The sequence below is a fragment of the Chelonoidis abingdonii genome, chromosome 11 (assembly GCF_003597395.2).
Source record: "Chelonoidis abingdonii isolate Lonesome George chromosome 11, CheloAbing_2.0, whole genome shotgun sequence".
Lineage (NCBI taxonomy): Eukaryota > Metazoa > Chordata > Testudines > Testudinidae > Chelonoidis > Chelonoidis abingdonii.
Window position 1 is genome coordinate 35,176,492 of NC_133779.1, and position 17,026 is coordinate 35,193,517.

Below are 17,026 nucleotides of genomic sequence, written 5' to 3' on the forward strand. Positions count from 1 at the left end.
TCGTGGGATTAGAATGGAGGGATGCACGGAGCACCGTGTGTGTGCAAGGAGGTTGGCCTAAATGAACAGCATTGCCATCCCTAGTAATGCTGCTTCAAGGTTCCATTACAGGGTGCAGGACAAAACCTTCTAATATCGCAGCAGCGTCTTCAAATGCACGTTTAAACTTTCCCGTGTGGCTGCAGTTTTGGTCATTCAGATCACCCGACAAACCGCATTTTCCCAGCCTTGGAGAAGCCACAATGCAGCTTCCGAAATTACAACAATCAACTGTTTCAAGTCAGCTGTTGGGGAAGGGCGGGTGCAAGATTTAATCAAGGTTTGTTTAAATATTAAGCAGGATACAATGCTGCTTCCACCTCACTTTGGACCATCAGGGTTCCTGATTACAGCAAAGAGGAACCTCAGCAGCAAACAGACCAGAAGGAGAAGTACAGAAGGATTCTCTCCTGGTGGTTAGGTCCAGGCTGCGGTTTATCCCTTCTCATGTTGTTTAGATGCCAAACCTGTAGGACATTTCAGGTTGCACCTGCAAAGCAGGTGACATACAGAGAAGAGCTACAGCTTTGCAGTCGCTTGCATAGCCTAGGACAGAGTATTATTTTGTGACAGTGAAATGTGTGCTCATGATCACTGAACAGTCAGTAAAATTCCAGTCCCACTATATTAAGCAGCACAGTATGGTAACAGGAGGTTGCGTAACAGAAAAAAATATATAGTAGCCTTTTGATGGCCTCTAACAGGTTTGCTTTAATAAATATTTAGAGTCGTGTAAGCACGCAAGGCCCTGTACAAACACAGATGCTCCTTGGGGCAGGATCCGCTGAGATGCACAGTACACAAAGAAATATTAAAATATAAAGGGTCACGGGTGATCAGAGATTTTTGAGCAAAAACAAAACAAAAAGTTTTCAAAGGACCGGCAAACAAAGGGGAGAGGGTGAGAAATTGTGCTCGTGCCTCTTTTTGTGCATGTTTCTAACGTAAAGGGGGTCTGGAAGGTTTGCGGTTTTTTAGAAACTTCTCTTTTGCATTTCTTATGTAAAAAAGAAAAAAAACACGAAGTCTCCACAGGCTCACCAGTAAAGTAGGAAGGCAACGCCATTAGGAGCAAAGCCTGATTGAGAGGGAAGTGGTTTTGATTCAGATAATAAAAATAAGAAGCTTTTAAAATGAATACCCATGTAAAACGTAAGCACTGGGGGAAGATGGAGGGTACAGGATCTTAGTCCCCCTTCTGAGCTCCTCAATGCAGGGCACTGGGAGCGCTCCCTATCCACATCATAGATCTCCAGTGAGTCCTCCAGCAAAATAAGGGGAAGACCAGACCTTGCATGCATATTTTTCTAGGCTTCTTAACACATCAGAAAACAGAGAAAAAAAGTGCACAACCCCGTTAACCTCCCTTTGAGGCGCCAGGGGTGGCAGTTCTGCAAAGGGCTACATTCACTGAGGGGTCCACCATTTGTCAGATTTGAAATTAAAATGAAAAACCTTCTGCATTCAGGTTAGAAAGGGCCCGTGCTTACGTTCTGTTCTTTCACTTCCTCAGAGGGGAAAAAATAATCCCCCATGAAGGTTTCCCTTGCATATTTTTGCCTTAGAAGACACAAATAATATTTTGTGCTTCTATTCGTCTTTCATTCAAGACTCTCAAAGAGTTCTTAACAAGCTGCACAGCTCTGTTTTGAGGTAGGTATTAGCCCCATCTTACAGGTGGGAAACTGAGGCACAGAGCCACACATAAATTACTAACTAAAGACTACACAGCAAATCAGGATAACTGGGCATAGAACAGAGGCCTCTTGACAGAGCCCTTCTCTAAATCTCTAGACCACAACCCCTTGCCACACTAACTGGGAGATTCACCAACAAGCACTGCTGTAGGAAGTGAAAAAAACAAAAACGAAACCAAACTCAGTTTCTAAGCAAAGGACACCAAGATCTGTAAGAAGCTACAGCAAAACGTAAATCCATTTACCAAGGTGTCTGCAGAGCCCATGTCAAGGTGGATGAAAAGGTGAGGTGTTTGAGTAAAAGAGAAAGCTCCCATTTGCTTGTCCAGACTAGGGTGACTAGATGCCCTGATTTTATAGGGGCAGTCTCAATATTTGGGGCTTTGTCTGATACAGGCGCCTATTCTCCCATCCCACCCCTCTGCCACACACGCACTCCCTGATCTGATTTTTCACACTTGCTATTTGTTCACCTTAGTCCAGACAGAAGGACCTTGCAAAAAGTGTATTAAATCCAGCAAAAATAACAGTCTTCCCTGCAGTCCAAACAGAAGGAACATTTTCCTCCCAATGCCACTCTGATTGTATGAGCCGATGGCAGTGGAAAACACTGAGCAGACAATACCCCTTGCCTAAGTGGCAAAGGCAGTCAAGTGATTTCTTTATTCAGTGGTTCTCAAAGGATGGGACAGCCCTCCCAAGGGAGGCCCAGGAATGTGTCAAGGGAGGCATGAGCTGTGATTTGTTTGTCTGTTTTTTGTTAAGAGCTCTGGCTGTCAGCCCCAGCTGGCTGGGGCTCCTGCAGAAGGGCCATGCACACCCATGAGGCAGAGATAAAGGGGAGAGCTGGAGCCCCGCCACCCAGGCTGGGGCTCTCCTCCTCTCCACTCCTAATCCTGGGGCTCTCCTCCTCTCCACCCCTAATCCCTCACCAGCAGACAGTGGGGCTCTAGCTGTTGGCCCCGGGGTGGCAGAAGCAGAACAGAAGTAGGTGGCAATGGGGAGCTAAGTCTGCTGTGAAGAGTAATCTTGGCAAATATCACTTTTCACATTGCCACCTTTACTTCTGAGCTGTGCTGGCATGGTGCCGCCTTCAGAGCTGGGCACCCAGCCAGTAGCTGCTGCTGCTCTCCACTCTGCCTTCAGACACAAAAAAGGGGGCCCAATCAAATAATTCTGAGAACCACTGCTTTAGATGATTTAGCAGTGCTAGGCTCCAGAGGGAATTGTGCCCTGGGATGCTTAGCAAAAAGAGGAGGAATGATTGTAACGGGGTGGAAGGGTGAAGAGACCTTCAGTGTTCCAAAGAATCCCCAGACCTCAGAACCAGGGCTAGCAGGAAAGAGAAGGGAAACTGGATACTGCACAGTTCAAATGGTTCTTAGTATCAGCTTGCAGGGGAATAGATCAGGAATCTGGGGACTACAGGTTTGTGATCAGAGGACAACCAGGATCAACAACAGCAAAGCACTAGAAGCAGAAGATGCATCTCCTTCTTTCCTTGATATTTACAATTTTGAAACATCATCAGGCCATTCATAGCTGCAGAGGGCGGCACAGATCTCTCCGGGGGAGAAATGCTTCGAGAGCAAACAGCACCTCTGTACCAAAAGGATACAGTGCTGATCAACAGCTGCAGGATAAATCCTTACAAGGCAAAAAATACAATAGTTCAGTGAAGCTGACAAAGGAGAAGCCTGCACTTGGACCTGGCTTCAGTAAGTGGAAGCGAGGTTCTTTTTTGAGGAAGGGAAGCTGTGGTTCGGAAGAAGGCTGCAAACACTAGTCAGACAGGAGTTGTTTTACTTAACCCACAGACATTCCAAATACTGGGAGAGTGGCTCATGCTTCTGCTGTCCAGTCCACCAACCATGACTCTTAACTGGAAATGACACTTGTCAGGTGAGATTCCTGTGTACGTGTAAATCATGTTGGTCCAGATCACGAAGGGAAATTTCACCAGACTCTCCAGACTCTGTTCTGAGCAATTGTCATCTAATGTAATCAAGCTTTTCCCTATTTACTTTGCTTCCACTCTCACAGAGAAAAGCCAAAAATAGTGAAGATGATGGAAGCAACATGCCTGGGATATTGACAGGTGGTGAGTACACACACCTAGGAAAGGGCTCTGACCAAGCCCATCATGCTCCAAACAGAGTCAAGTCATTTACCTGAAAAACATTCTACCTGTCCCCCCACCCAGACTGGGGCGTCTCCATGGAGATGTCCTCCCCGATCTACTTGCTGGCAGCAAACAAATGGAGCTTGTCTTTTTGCAGCCTTTTGAAGGGGGCTTTTTGCACGGACACAGCTCAGAACCCCAGCACACACTTCCACAGGGCAACTACTAAACTAGAAAGAAAAATGAAGACATTCCTTACTAGCGAGACTAAAGGTTTCTCTCCAAAGCAGGGAAAACATAAATCTCTGCCTTCCATTTCCCCACCACAATGGGCAACCTAGGATGGGTCTCTGGATTGGCAGAACTAAGATGCACATTTCCAGCAGCCAGGCTGCCTTTCCTGCGCCTCTCACACTCGCCAAATCAGAACAGATAAGACAATCGTCCTGCAATCATTACAGCCAAACAGCCCTCATACGAAACCCATAACACCGCCCATGCAGGCTGCACCTGTACAATTAGAAACCTCTCCTTTATTATTAGTTACTGCATTGGAGACAGGTGTGACTAGCTCTACGCAGTCCCATTCCCAAGTCTCCTCCCTACCCATCCACCCACTCAGATTTTCTGCCCAAGAAGCTGCAATAGCCCCAGTGAGGTAAGCTCCCATTGTGTTCAGGAAGGCACTGCATGCCATATAAAATGGACCGTTCACCACAGTGATTCTGGATGTTCTAAAAGCCTCCAAGATCAGAGAGTTTTTCCTCACTCACAGATTAAATGAATTCTCCTTTTAACATTCAAGGAATCCTACTGGTATACCTCCTGGGTGGGAAGAATGAGACAGAGGCTACCTCCCTGACTCGAATTAAACTGGGAGGCTTCCTTAAGGGAGGGAGGAGGGAACATACGGTAAAGAGCTACTCCTTCCCAAGGAAGGAAACAAATCAGGCTGCATGCTGGGAAGCGAGCCACTAATTCCCGTCTGCCCAAATCGAGCTGTGATAGACTTAAGAAGAAAACCAGCTTCTGAAGATACAACAGCCTTAACTCAGAGTCTAACTTGAAACCAAATTTATAAGCACCACATTGCCTTTCCAGCCAGACTACCCGGATAGACTCTGCAAAGTCTAGCAAGAAGAAGGTTTCTCCCACCTCGGAAGTGACAGGGAGAAGGGTAGCACAATCTTGGCCAGAGTTTTATCTCTTTGCTTGTGGGGGAGACAGAGAAAAGTATCTACACATGATCCCTTTACACTCTGGTTTCACTGAGCTGAACTGCAAGGGTGGTGGTCACTGATGCTTGGAGGCATCTACATCAGATCAACCAACATCTGATACGGAACAGACATGACAGCAATCTCTGCTGAGAAAGAGAAGTCAAAGATGGAACAGGGAACTGCTGAGTCTCTTAAGATACTGACCAAAGATGTAGTGGATGTTGGCTTCTGTCTATCCTCTATGCCAGTGGTTCTCAACCTATTTACCGTTGTGGGCCGCACTTGGGCCTCAGGTTGAGAACCACAGTGTGCCCCCCCGATTCCTCCCCACAGACCCCTATGCCCAGCGCCTCCTGCCCAGAGACCCCTTCATAAAGTGGGGCCAGGAGTGGAGCCCTGGGTGGGGGGCCCAGCAGCAGGGACCTCAGATCCTGCAGTGCAGGGCCCAGCAGCAACCCCTCCACAAAGTGGCGCTGGGTGTCCGGACAGCAGCCCGGACCCCGACCCCGTGGCAGGCTGGCAGCCCCGACGCCTACCCCGCCACATGGAGCCAGCTGGGCCAGCAGCCCCAGACCTTGCCATGTGGGGCTGGCCATGACCCTGACCCCACCATGCCCTGCCCAGCAGCCCGGACCCTGTGGCGCTGAACAGTCAGGCAGCCGGTAACCAGAACCTGCGCATGTGCTAATTCGGCCACATGCAGCCCACGGGTTGAGAACCGCTGCTCTATGCAGTATGGGAGAGAGGCCAAATGAAATGCAGTACCCAAGACTTTAGGCTCTCTCTGATGCCCAGAGATCTAGCTGTCCCAAATGGATCCCCCGAGGGCTGGCTGAACAGAAGCCTTACACTCGGTTCACATTTTCTGCCCTTCCTATTTTCTTCATATAATTTTGAAATGGAACAACGACAGCAAAAGAATAGGTCATAGACTGAGATTCTGAGCAGCAGAGAGAAGCCAACAGAGGTTGGAAGGTCCAGCAATTGACCATTCTTTGTCAGTTGCTGGGACCTGATAGACACCATTATGAGGCAGGTGAACCCTTCAGTCTGGGAAAAGGTCGATTCAAGGGAGCAGACGCAGAATCATCAGCATTGCTCAGGTCAGCAGACGGGAAAGAGGAGTGAGCAGGACTGTAAAATTCACACTCATTGGTTGCTTTTCTTTACCCCATCCCAGCAGGGCTGGAAGATCTACTCAAATATGCCCCTGCTCCCAGGTCCCTGAAGCAAGATCAAGATCAGGGCAGGAACACAAAGCCAAACTCCTCATCCCCCACCCAGCATTCCTGTAGCAGCAGAGGTGGAATGTTTTGTACAGCAAGTATTGACACAAGGTGATAAAGTTGCATGCCCTGAACCAGCACAAGACAGGTGATTTCCCTGAAGGGCTGTGAAACTCACAAGACAAGGGCAAATCAAAAGACAGGAGGAAAGAGACCCAGAGATGCTCAATTATAAAAAGTAGGGAATAAACCTCGCACGGTGTATCCTTTTAGATAAAGATTTAACAATTAAAAATATTCCCGAGATAGCTACAAGCGTCATTTACAAATGACGGGGGGCGTAGTGTACACCCTGTCTAGCTCCTCCAGCTCCCCATCACCAGAGAGGGGGATGAGCACCACTGTTCAAAACCTGTTTTCACCCCTGGCCCCTAGGAATCAGAGACAGAAGAGACTCGTTTGGTCACATCTAGTCCATCCCCTGCCAGTGGTGGGCTGCTCCCGGCAGTATGTTTCCTATAGTTTTGTCCAGCCTTCTTTTAAACACACCGAGTCAGAGGTCTTCCACTACTTTCCTTATGGAGCAGGGTGGGTATCAGAACAGTCAAGGTCTTCTCCTGCCATTTAAAAGGAATGGAAGGGCTGTGCGTGGGGGAAGATGTTCAGAAGTGGAGAGTCTACATCTTACACTGATTACTGCAATAGGGAGTAAGTCAAAGGAATAAGAAGGGAGTGGGTATGCAGGTCTGGGGTTAAAGAATCATGGGAACTTCTCCAAATATATCTACGTGAGGTAAGATTTTAAAGAGTTCAGATCACACACAACCCACCACTCACTCACCAACCAGTTTATGCCCTTGCTAGTCAAGTGGAGGGCACCAACTTGTAAGAGAAAGGATCATAAGGGAGACACTTGGTACATTGTGCTGGGTACATCCAATAATTACCAACTGGAGGAATGAGGAAGCTCGGTTAACGCTATAAAGCAGATGATGACACTTTGTTCTGCCCACTGATGCCATGACAGTTTCTAGAAACAAAAACAATGTTTTGAAACACACACATACACCCTTCAAAATTCCCTGGATTATATTTAGTTGATGTCTCTGCTGCACCTGCTGTGCTCTCATTATCACCCAATCACACTGCAGTGACTAGAAAGGTGTGTCAGGACACATTCCACAGCCTGGCACATGTGTTCTCCCAAGACACGCTCAAATACAGCCAGCAGCAGCAAACATTACAAGAGATCATAGAACCACTAGTTTGTGAGGGGCTATAGTCACCCCTCAGACAGCAACTGGATTTTTCTTACAGGACTAGGTCATCAGTATGAGCATTCAAGTACTGGCTGCCACCAGAGCAGGGGTTGGCAACCTTGCAGAAGTGCTGTGCCGAGTCTTCATTTAGTCGCTCTGATTTAAGGTTAAGCGTGCCAGTCATACATTTTAACATTTTTAGACGGTCTCTTTCTATAAGTCTATAATACAACAATAGTTTAGTTATATATGTAAAGTAAATAAGGTTTTAAAAATGTTTAAAAAGCTTCATTTAAAATTAAATTAAAATGCAGAGCCCACCGGACCAGTGGCCAGGACCCAGGCGGTGTGAGCACCACTGAAAATCAGCTCACGTGCCGCCTTTGGCACGCATGCCATGGGCACGCATGCCATGGGTTGCCTACCCCTGCACCAGAGGAAGGATGCCAGAGCAGACTGACTAAAGACTTACAAACAGTTACTTGAGTGTGATTTTTTATATTAAGTCACTGGCAGAAATTTTCAAAACTGCTTAGTGATTTTGGGGGTGTCTGTTTTTGGTACCCAACTTGAGATATTGTAAAGGGGCCAATCTCACAAAGGGCTGTGCATCTGCTATCTGAAATTAGAGGCCTTGAGACGAGTAAGGTTTTTTGGGTGCCCAACTTGAGACACCCAAAAAAATCATTAGTCAGTTCTGAAATTTAGGCCATTCTGATCGGCCTGCTACCATACACCTTTTCCATGTAGTTTTATATATTTGATTCTTCTGAGGTTTTGCTCCTTTTAAACTATTAATGGCAGTGATTTCACACTTTTCTAATTGAAAATTAACTTACGATGTTGTGGGCTATCACTCTGCCTTCCCGCCCTCCCCACCCCCCTCAGAAAGCCCCCTCCAAGATTTATTTCTTTTGCATTCTTTTGCTGGGACAAACACATGCAACCAATGAATTCAAAACAATGTCCTCACTATAATGGACACATATCCTTCTGGATCCTGGCATATCAAAGCCTTCCTGGTGCCTACAGCAGCCTTCTGTGAATACTGATTCCCAACAGGAAAGTTAAACAAACAAAAAAAAATAGCCCCACACCACCACCCCTCACTTGCTCTCGCCCAATAGAAAGGGAGGAAGTGCAGTGGGAAGAGCCAGCCCACAAGCTGCTACAATGTTTTGAGTCCAAGATCAATATGCTTGGAACAACAGGAAAGCCCAGTAGAGAGAGAGACACAGCAAGTGGTTAAGAAAAGAAATTCTCCTTAAACACACATGTTTTTCTGTAGGCTGTTCATATGAATGCTCAAGAAAGCCACTCTTACTAGCATAGTTCAGCAGGGGAAAACTCTTTAGAACTAAGCGTAATTCAGGTCATCTTCAGTTTCGAGTTTCACGGATCGAAGTAACAATTTACTCTGGTGCTACGATTTGGAGTAATGGGCACTGTCATTCACAACCACAATCTTAATGTACCCTTTATTATGGTACTGGACAGCTGAAGCATTGGTGCTCACCCCACAGGGTTAGCAACTGACCTCGCAGTGCATTATATTTCTATTGCATGCTCTGAATGCGCCGTGCAGGGCACTGTCGGAGTCAATTACACACTGCAGCACCGCGGTGGCTCTTGGAAAACGTGTGTGTTCCCAAACTTGCAAAGTTTCTGCCTCTTTAGTCTTTGTGCAGTGGAACCATGGATTGCAAGGCTCCTAGCAAACCAAGCTGCTGAGGGGCAGTGTCCCGTGTACATAGTAATCACCTTATGGGTGTTTACAGAGAAAGCAAATCTGATATTGAAATTCCATGGCCTTGTTGTGGCACTGACAGTCTTGTGAAAGATCAGCTGCCACCTTCCAACCTGGTGCAGTCCCTGGAAATAAAGCAAGAATCAAGAGGCATTCATCTAGGTTAGTCTAAATCCACCAGAACATTAGGTTGTGAGCATAGCTTAAGATGCAGAGAAGCTTCAAAAATGTAAGCGTGACACTCTATACCTTGGGGGAGGGCCCTGTAACCCCCATAGTCATCGTATGTATACGACTGTGATAGGGTATCATGGGAAAGAACAATCGCTTTCAGCAGATCATAACTGATCTCAGTGCTTCTCAAACTTTTTTTTCCCCCAATTTTTTGAAAATTGCTGAGGGTCTCGGTGGATCCTCTTAACAATTTTTGTTCTACAAATAAAAGCACACATCTCATGTTTTAATATCAGTAGTCTTCCCTTTCTAATTTAATGGATGTGCCCTCTCTCCCCCCCTGTGGCAGCCCCCAAGCTGGGGCTGGGAAGGAGGGGGGGGGGTCTCTCCCTCTCTTGCCCACCATGGCAGCCCCCGCACTGGGGCTGGGAAGGAGGGCCATCTCTCCCTGGCAGTCACAGCCCTGGAGCTGACGAAAGTAGCCTCCTTCTCTGGCCACCACAGCCCTGCCCATTCCAAATTCCCCCACCCTCTCTTCTCACGCCACTGCCTCCTCCCACCCATCCACTATTCCCCCCAAGGACACCACCTCACCTTATATGTGCGTCTTCTCCAGGGTCCAGGCACCTAATTAGTGGAGCCATGCCTGTGCGGCTCCACTAATTAGGTGGGTGGCCACTGAGCCTTGCACCTTAGAGGCAACTATCTGCAGACCACCTGAATGGAGCTCGTGGACCACAGTCTGAGATCCTCTGACCTATCTAAATATGCATCTTATTAGTCCATATGAAGTTATGTGTATGGTTGTCAATAAAATATGCTGTGAGTTGGGGTACTGCCCAGATATTAGATCCCCAGAGACAACAACAAGGGAGGTACTCAATGCCTGGGCGGGTGTGGAACAACCATCAACAGCCACTGTCCAGCAAGGGAGTTGTAATTCAGTGACTCTCTTGGACAAGGCCGTACCCAAGGGAATTGCGCAATCTTGCCTGGTGACTCAGCTACGGCCACCAGATATGCCTGACTTATGTTCTGCCTAGTCTCTAGGTCAAGAATTTCAATTGCGTGCTTATCTTTTCGTATGGTAACTACGCTGACTTTTTGCCTCTCTTTTGTAATCAATAAACTTATTCTAGTTTTTATACTTACCAGTGAGTTTGACTGAAGTGTTTGGTAAATCTGCTCAGGTTACAAAGGTTGGTGTATGTCCACTTTCCATTGATGAAGTGGTAAACCAATTAATAAACTTGCACTGTTCAAGAAAGGGTCTTGAATAGTGCAAGACAGTGTATCCAGTGGTTCAGGGCTGGGAGCTGGGGAGATCTGGTCGGTGCCTTTCTCTGTGTGATTCATGAGTAGCTCTGGGATTCAGGCTGTCTAGCCAGGTGTGGGCTCCACATGTGTTTGTACTGAGTGGTAACAGCATCTGGAGGGGTTTAGTGCTTGCCACCAGTAAGGCATTGAGAGAGACAACCCAGAATGGTCAGTAAAGGGGATGCAGTGATCCCACAGTCCCAGGTTGCATTTCAGGGATCCCATTACAATAAGCCACCAAGAGAACACAGAACTGAAGGAAGTTAGTGGATAGCATGGAGTGAACTGGTCTGATGAAAGATCAGCATTTGTATGACAACATTTCCACCAATCATGGAAAAGGTGCACAAAGTTATGAGCCTTATTTGTGCACAATAAGAGATGAGTAACTATTACAGAGCTTATGAGTAAGTGGAAAGGAAAGAAGAAAAAGGTAAGTTTTAGTGAGGAATTCTCCATAGGATCCCCAGTGTTTGGGGGCTTTGCACAGCTGGAGCATCTTAGACCTGTCTGCAATTCAGAGATCAAATAAACAATTAATTTATATAGTCATAATGCCTAGAGGTGTCATTGTGCTGGCCATTGTACACAGAACTCATAAGAAAGTGCTCTTGCCCAGAAGAGCTTTCACTCGAAACAGAAATGGTTGAAGCAGAAATGCCTTCCCTACGATCACACAACAGGCTGCTGGTAACGCTAAAAACAGAGTCCGTGTCTCCTGGTGCCCAGTTTCTGACAAACACTAAATCGGGGTTCCCAATCTGTACCACCAGTGGTGCACATGCCACATGAGCTTGATGGTCAATCCAGTCGCTTCACAACCATTTTTTGAAGAGAGGGTATGTAAACCAGTAAAATTTGGGGGTCGCTGTACTAGGTCTCTCTGCCTCTCAGACCTCACTTCAGAAGGAAGGGAGCAATGAAGAGGAATTGAGGAGATAGATAATAGTGCTAGAAAATCTAGCCTGATCTTCCCATAGTGTATTTGTAGCTTATTCATTACATCATTCCTGTTACTATCTTATTTAACCTGCCATTGCGTATCTAAGGACCCTGCAACTTCACCATTTACCTTGGTTGTCTATTCCACTGCCAAGCTGCTCATATTAGGAATTCAGCCCTATCATCTAGCCTCAACTTTTCCTTCCTCAGCTTCATGCAATTGCTTTTTACACTGCTTTCATCTGAGAGTACGAATAATTCCATTCATTATATCTGAGCACTGGTAACATTCTTGTGCAAACTCACGTGGAGACTAATATCAGTACCTTTGGACAAATGCATTATGGAACCATGTCTAGAAATAATAAAAAAAAAAATACTCCATTCCACACACTGCCTTCGCATTGTCCAATCATAAAGGAACTTAACAGTGGAGGAGTGATCAGTCTGCTAAATGGACTTTCATGATAGGTAGGACAAAATTGAATCGTAGAATCACCTACAAGAGAAACTGAATCCCAGCCAATTCATCTCCACCCAGTTGATGGCTCAAAGCAACCAAAACAGGATTCCTCACTATGAACTAAGGCCTGGTTTACACTATAGAGTTAGGTAGATGTATGCTGTCTTAGGGTTAGGGTTGAAGCATGAAGGGACATACGAATCTTTAGTGCATCTGGCATGTAAGCAGCACAGAGTCTATACCCACATTCCATCAACCTAACTACATCAACACTGATTGCCTTTCATGGAAGTGGAGTTATTAAGTTGGTGCAGCAGGGCAGTTATACCCATCTCATTGAACTGGAAGGGAACCTGAAAGATCATCGAGTCCAGCTTCCTGCCTTCACTAGCAGGACCAAGTACTGATTTTACCCCAGATCCCTAAGTGGCCCCCTCAAGGACTGAACTCACAACCCTGGGTTTAACAGGCCAAAGCTCAAACCACCTCCATGAGAGGCAGTCAATGTTGATGTAGTTAGGTTGACGGAGTGCAAATGTAGACACTACGCTGCTTATATCAACTGTTACTGGCTTTCAGAAGCTGTCCCACAATGCCCCCACACTGGCAGTACAATCGGCACCAGCGCTCCTGACGAAGATGCTCACCAAATCAACACAAGGAGCAAAGTGTAGACACGTAAAAGCGATGTAATTACTGTGGTGGCTGTATGCCAATATAAGTTAGGTCTACTTAATTCATGCAGCTAGTTAAGCAGTAGCCATCAGGACACATTTGTAGTGAAGATAAAAGCTGAGTAGGAGGCTATTGCCCTGCCATTGCAGTTTTCCCATTTTGTCAGAGGGTTAATAATGTACTGTTTCAAACACAGTCAAACTATGAAAGCCGAGATTTGACCCCTTCTTATGTAGCTGATATCCCCCTAGGAGATAACTGCCAAAGGTCTTGCTTCTGCACAGATGTGGCATTCAGCAAAAGTGGTATGAACTAATTCATTATGAACACGATATTATATTACACAAATAATTAGCCACTCAGTTATAAAATCCACTGAACAAATCAGAAGACCTATCCCTGCCTCTCCCAAAACACACAATCCTTTTCCTGCTCACTGGCTACCACTCTATGCACAAGAAGCCTTTCCAATAATGTTTCATCCTTGTCAAAGTATCAATGTTTTCCAAGCTGCCCTTTCAACAAGAGAAAAACGGTCCCCTCTTTCTAGGAAAGGAAAAAAATAACCTGACAATTTGGCCTTGTCTTGGCTAAATCTAGTTAAGAATAAGTGCACTGTGCTGCATTCGCAGAAAAGAGCAACTGTGCTTTAAAAATTGACTCATACTGGAGGAAAAAATAATTTCAACATCCATTTTCATTTCAAGTCTCTACCCATATTTTCTCGACATGTTAAGCCTCAGTTGGCAACAAGGATTTGCACGATACCCTTTTTCCCCCCCTATTTATCATTTCCCATGTTCTCTATATACTACAAGACAGCCCTTGACTCAAATTTCTTATCTAATGTATAAAAATTAGGGCTGCTGAGTAATTAAAAAAATTAATTGCGATTAATCACGCTGTTAAATAATAGAATACCATTTATTTTTTGGCTGTTTTCTACATTTTCAAATATACTAATTTAAATTACAACACAGAATACAAAGTGTACGGTGCTCACTTTATATTTTTATAATAAACAAAAATTGTACTTCAACTCACCTCATACATGTACTGTAGTGCAATCTCTTTATCATGAAAGTTGAACTTACAAATGTAGAATTACGTACAAAAAACGACATTAAAAATAAAACAATGTAAAACTTTAGAGCCACTCAGTTCTACTTCTTGGTCAGCCAATCACTCAGACAAATAAGGTTGGTTACAATTTGCAGGAGACAATGCTGCCTGCTTCTTGTTTACAATGAACAGGCGTTCACATGGCACTGTTGTAGCTGGCATTGCAAGATATTTACATGCCAGATGTGCTAAAGAGTCGTATGTCCCTTCATGCTTTAACCACCATTCCAGAGGACATGCTTCCATGCTGGTGATGGCTCTGCTTGATAACGGTCCAAAGCAGTGCAGACTGATGCATGTTCATTTTCATTATCTGAGTCAGATGCCACCAGCAGAAGACTGATTTTCTTTTTTGCTGGTTTGGGTTATGTACTTTCCGCCAACGGCGGCTCTAGGCATTTTGCCGCCTCAAGCATGGCGGGCAGGTTGCCTTCGGCAGCTTGCCTGTGGGAGGTCCCTGGTCCCACGAATTCGACGGCAGCCTGCGTGAGGTCCGCTGAAACCGCGGGACCAGAGGACCCTCCGCAGGCATGCCGCCGCAGGCAACCTGCCTGCCGCCCTCACGGTGACTGGCAGAGTGCCCCCCGCGGCTTGCCGCCCCAAGCACGTGCTTGGCATGCTGATGGCTGGAGCTGCCCCTGATTTCCACATCAGAGTGTTGCTCTTTTAAGACTTCTAAAAGCATGTTCCACACCTCGTCCATCTCACATTTTGGATGGCACTTCAGATTCTTAAACCTTGGGTCGAGTGCTGTAGCTAGTTTTAGAAATCTCACATTGGTACCTTCTTTGCATTGTGTCAAATCTGCTGTGAAAGTGCTCTTAATACAACCATACTGGGTCATCATCTGAGACTGCTATAACATGAAATATATGCAGAATGTGGGTAAAACAGAGCAAGAGACATACAATTTCCCCCTCAAGGAGTACAGTCACAAATTTAATGCATTTTAAAAAAAAAAAAACGAGCATCAGCAGCATGGAAGCATGGCCTCTGGAATGGTGGCCGAAGCATGAAGGGGCATATAAATGTTTAGCGCATCTGGCATGTAAATACCTTGCAACGCCAGCTACAAATGTGCCACGTGAATGTCTGTTCTCACTTTCAGATGGCATTGTAAATAAGAAGCAGGCAGCAGTATCTCCTGTCAATGTAAACAAACTTGTCTGTCTTAGTGATTGGCAGAATAAGGAGGAGGACTGAGTGGACTTGTTGGCTCTAAAGTTTTACACTGTTTTGTTTTGGAGTGCAGTTATGTAACCAAAACAAAAACCAAAAAAACTCAAGCATTTGTAAGTTATACTTTCATGATAAAGAGACAGTACTTGTATGAGGTGAATTGAAAAATACAAATTGTTTTGTTTATCACTTTTACAGTGCACATATTTAATAAAAAATATAAAGTGAGCACTATGCACTTTGTATTCTGCATTGTAACTGAAATCAGTATTGAAAATGTAGAAAAACATCCAAAAATATTTAATAAATTTCAATTGGTATTCTATTGTTATAAGTGTGATTAATTGCAATTAATTATTTTTAGTTAATCACGTGAGTTAACTGCAATTAATTGATAGCCCTAATAAAAATTATTGGTGAAGATAAGTGCATAAGAAAAAGAGAAGTAACAGGTTTCCACTACTCAGCCAAGGACCTGAAATACTGCATTCAGTTCTGGATATCAACAGAAAAAACACAGCGGGGAGAGCTCATGGGAGAGCAAAAAAAGATACGACTTAAACAAGGTCTCTTCCTTCACTAGTTTCTGTTCTTGCAGGAGCATTCAAACATGCTGCAGTATTAGGGTATGGCATGTTGTGTCACACCACTAGCCTTAACATCAGGACGACCTTAGACTCATCCCAATGTTATTTTGCCTAGGTACAGCTCATCTTGGCTAATCATCAAGATAACTTTGCTAACATTTTCATAATGGTTTAAATGCCGACAAATGCTGCAGCTGCTCAGAAGATCATTTTTATTCCTAAGGGGACACTATCAAGATTTTAAAATGTATGAACAAATGCAGTCCGCTTGCCTTGCTGCTACAATCATGGGTACATTCAAAATCCTGAGTCCAACTATGTAACTATGCCCTGCAGGCACAAACAGGAGTCACCCCTTAGCATTTTACTCTTCTCTGATACACAGAGGAGTTTTAAAAAAGTGATCCCAATATCTGATTCTCCAGGTTTCTGCCAGACCAATCTCTCATGAATCCCCAAAAACACATGCGCACAGCTGTGCGTCTGGGACAAAAGAGGTTGTGGGTGTTTTGTTTTTAGATGTTTCTCCCGTATAGCAGTTTCAATGTGGTTAAGATCAGAAACCTGTTTACGTGGGGAAAAAGGCATCTTCTTACTCAAGAGATCTGCTCTGTGGGTGTATATTCAGAATGATATCTGCACACACTTCTAAAGGTTACTTTTGTTTGTTTGTTTGTTTGTTTAAAGTACTGCTAGCTCTAGAATCAACGGAACTTTGGAGAATGAGCTGGACTCTATTTGACTTCAGCAATTGACTGCTTAATACTTTTTCATTGCTGGGCATGATGCCTGAGCTAACAGGACGCCCGCTTGACGTTCAGATCCTAGCGTGAATTTTGAAAGGTTGTCATAGTTAGAAAAAGCACCATTAAAACTTGTTAACGGAGCAAACTTGACCTTGTAGCCACTGAATGATAAGACTACATCCTGGGGAGTCCATGTTTAAGTCACTTTTCAGAACAGCACACTAAATATTAGTGACCCTGTCAGGTGTGGTTATCTGGCAGTTAGTATGCAATAAGAGGATTCTGAAACACACAGCGGCTGCAAGTGACAAGGGTTACTAATAAGACAGCAGCAGCAAAGCTAATTAAACAAGTTACACAATAAAAGGCCTTCTTTGGAGAACACAGTAGCATGGTTCTTAATGACTTTCTTGACTGTCATGCAGTATTACTAGGAGAGGGTTGAATCCCAGTAGCCCAGATGTCTCATAACAGACTGAATCAACACGGGCCTTGCTACCTCTGGCTGCTG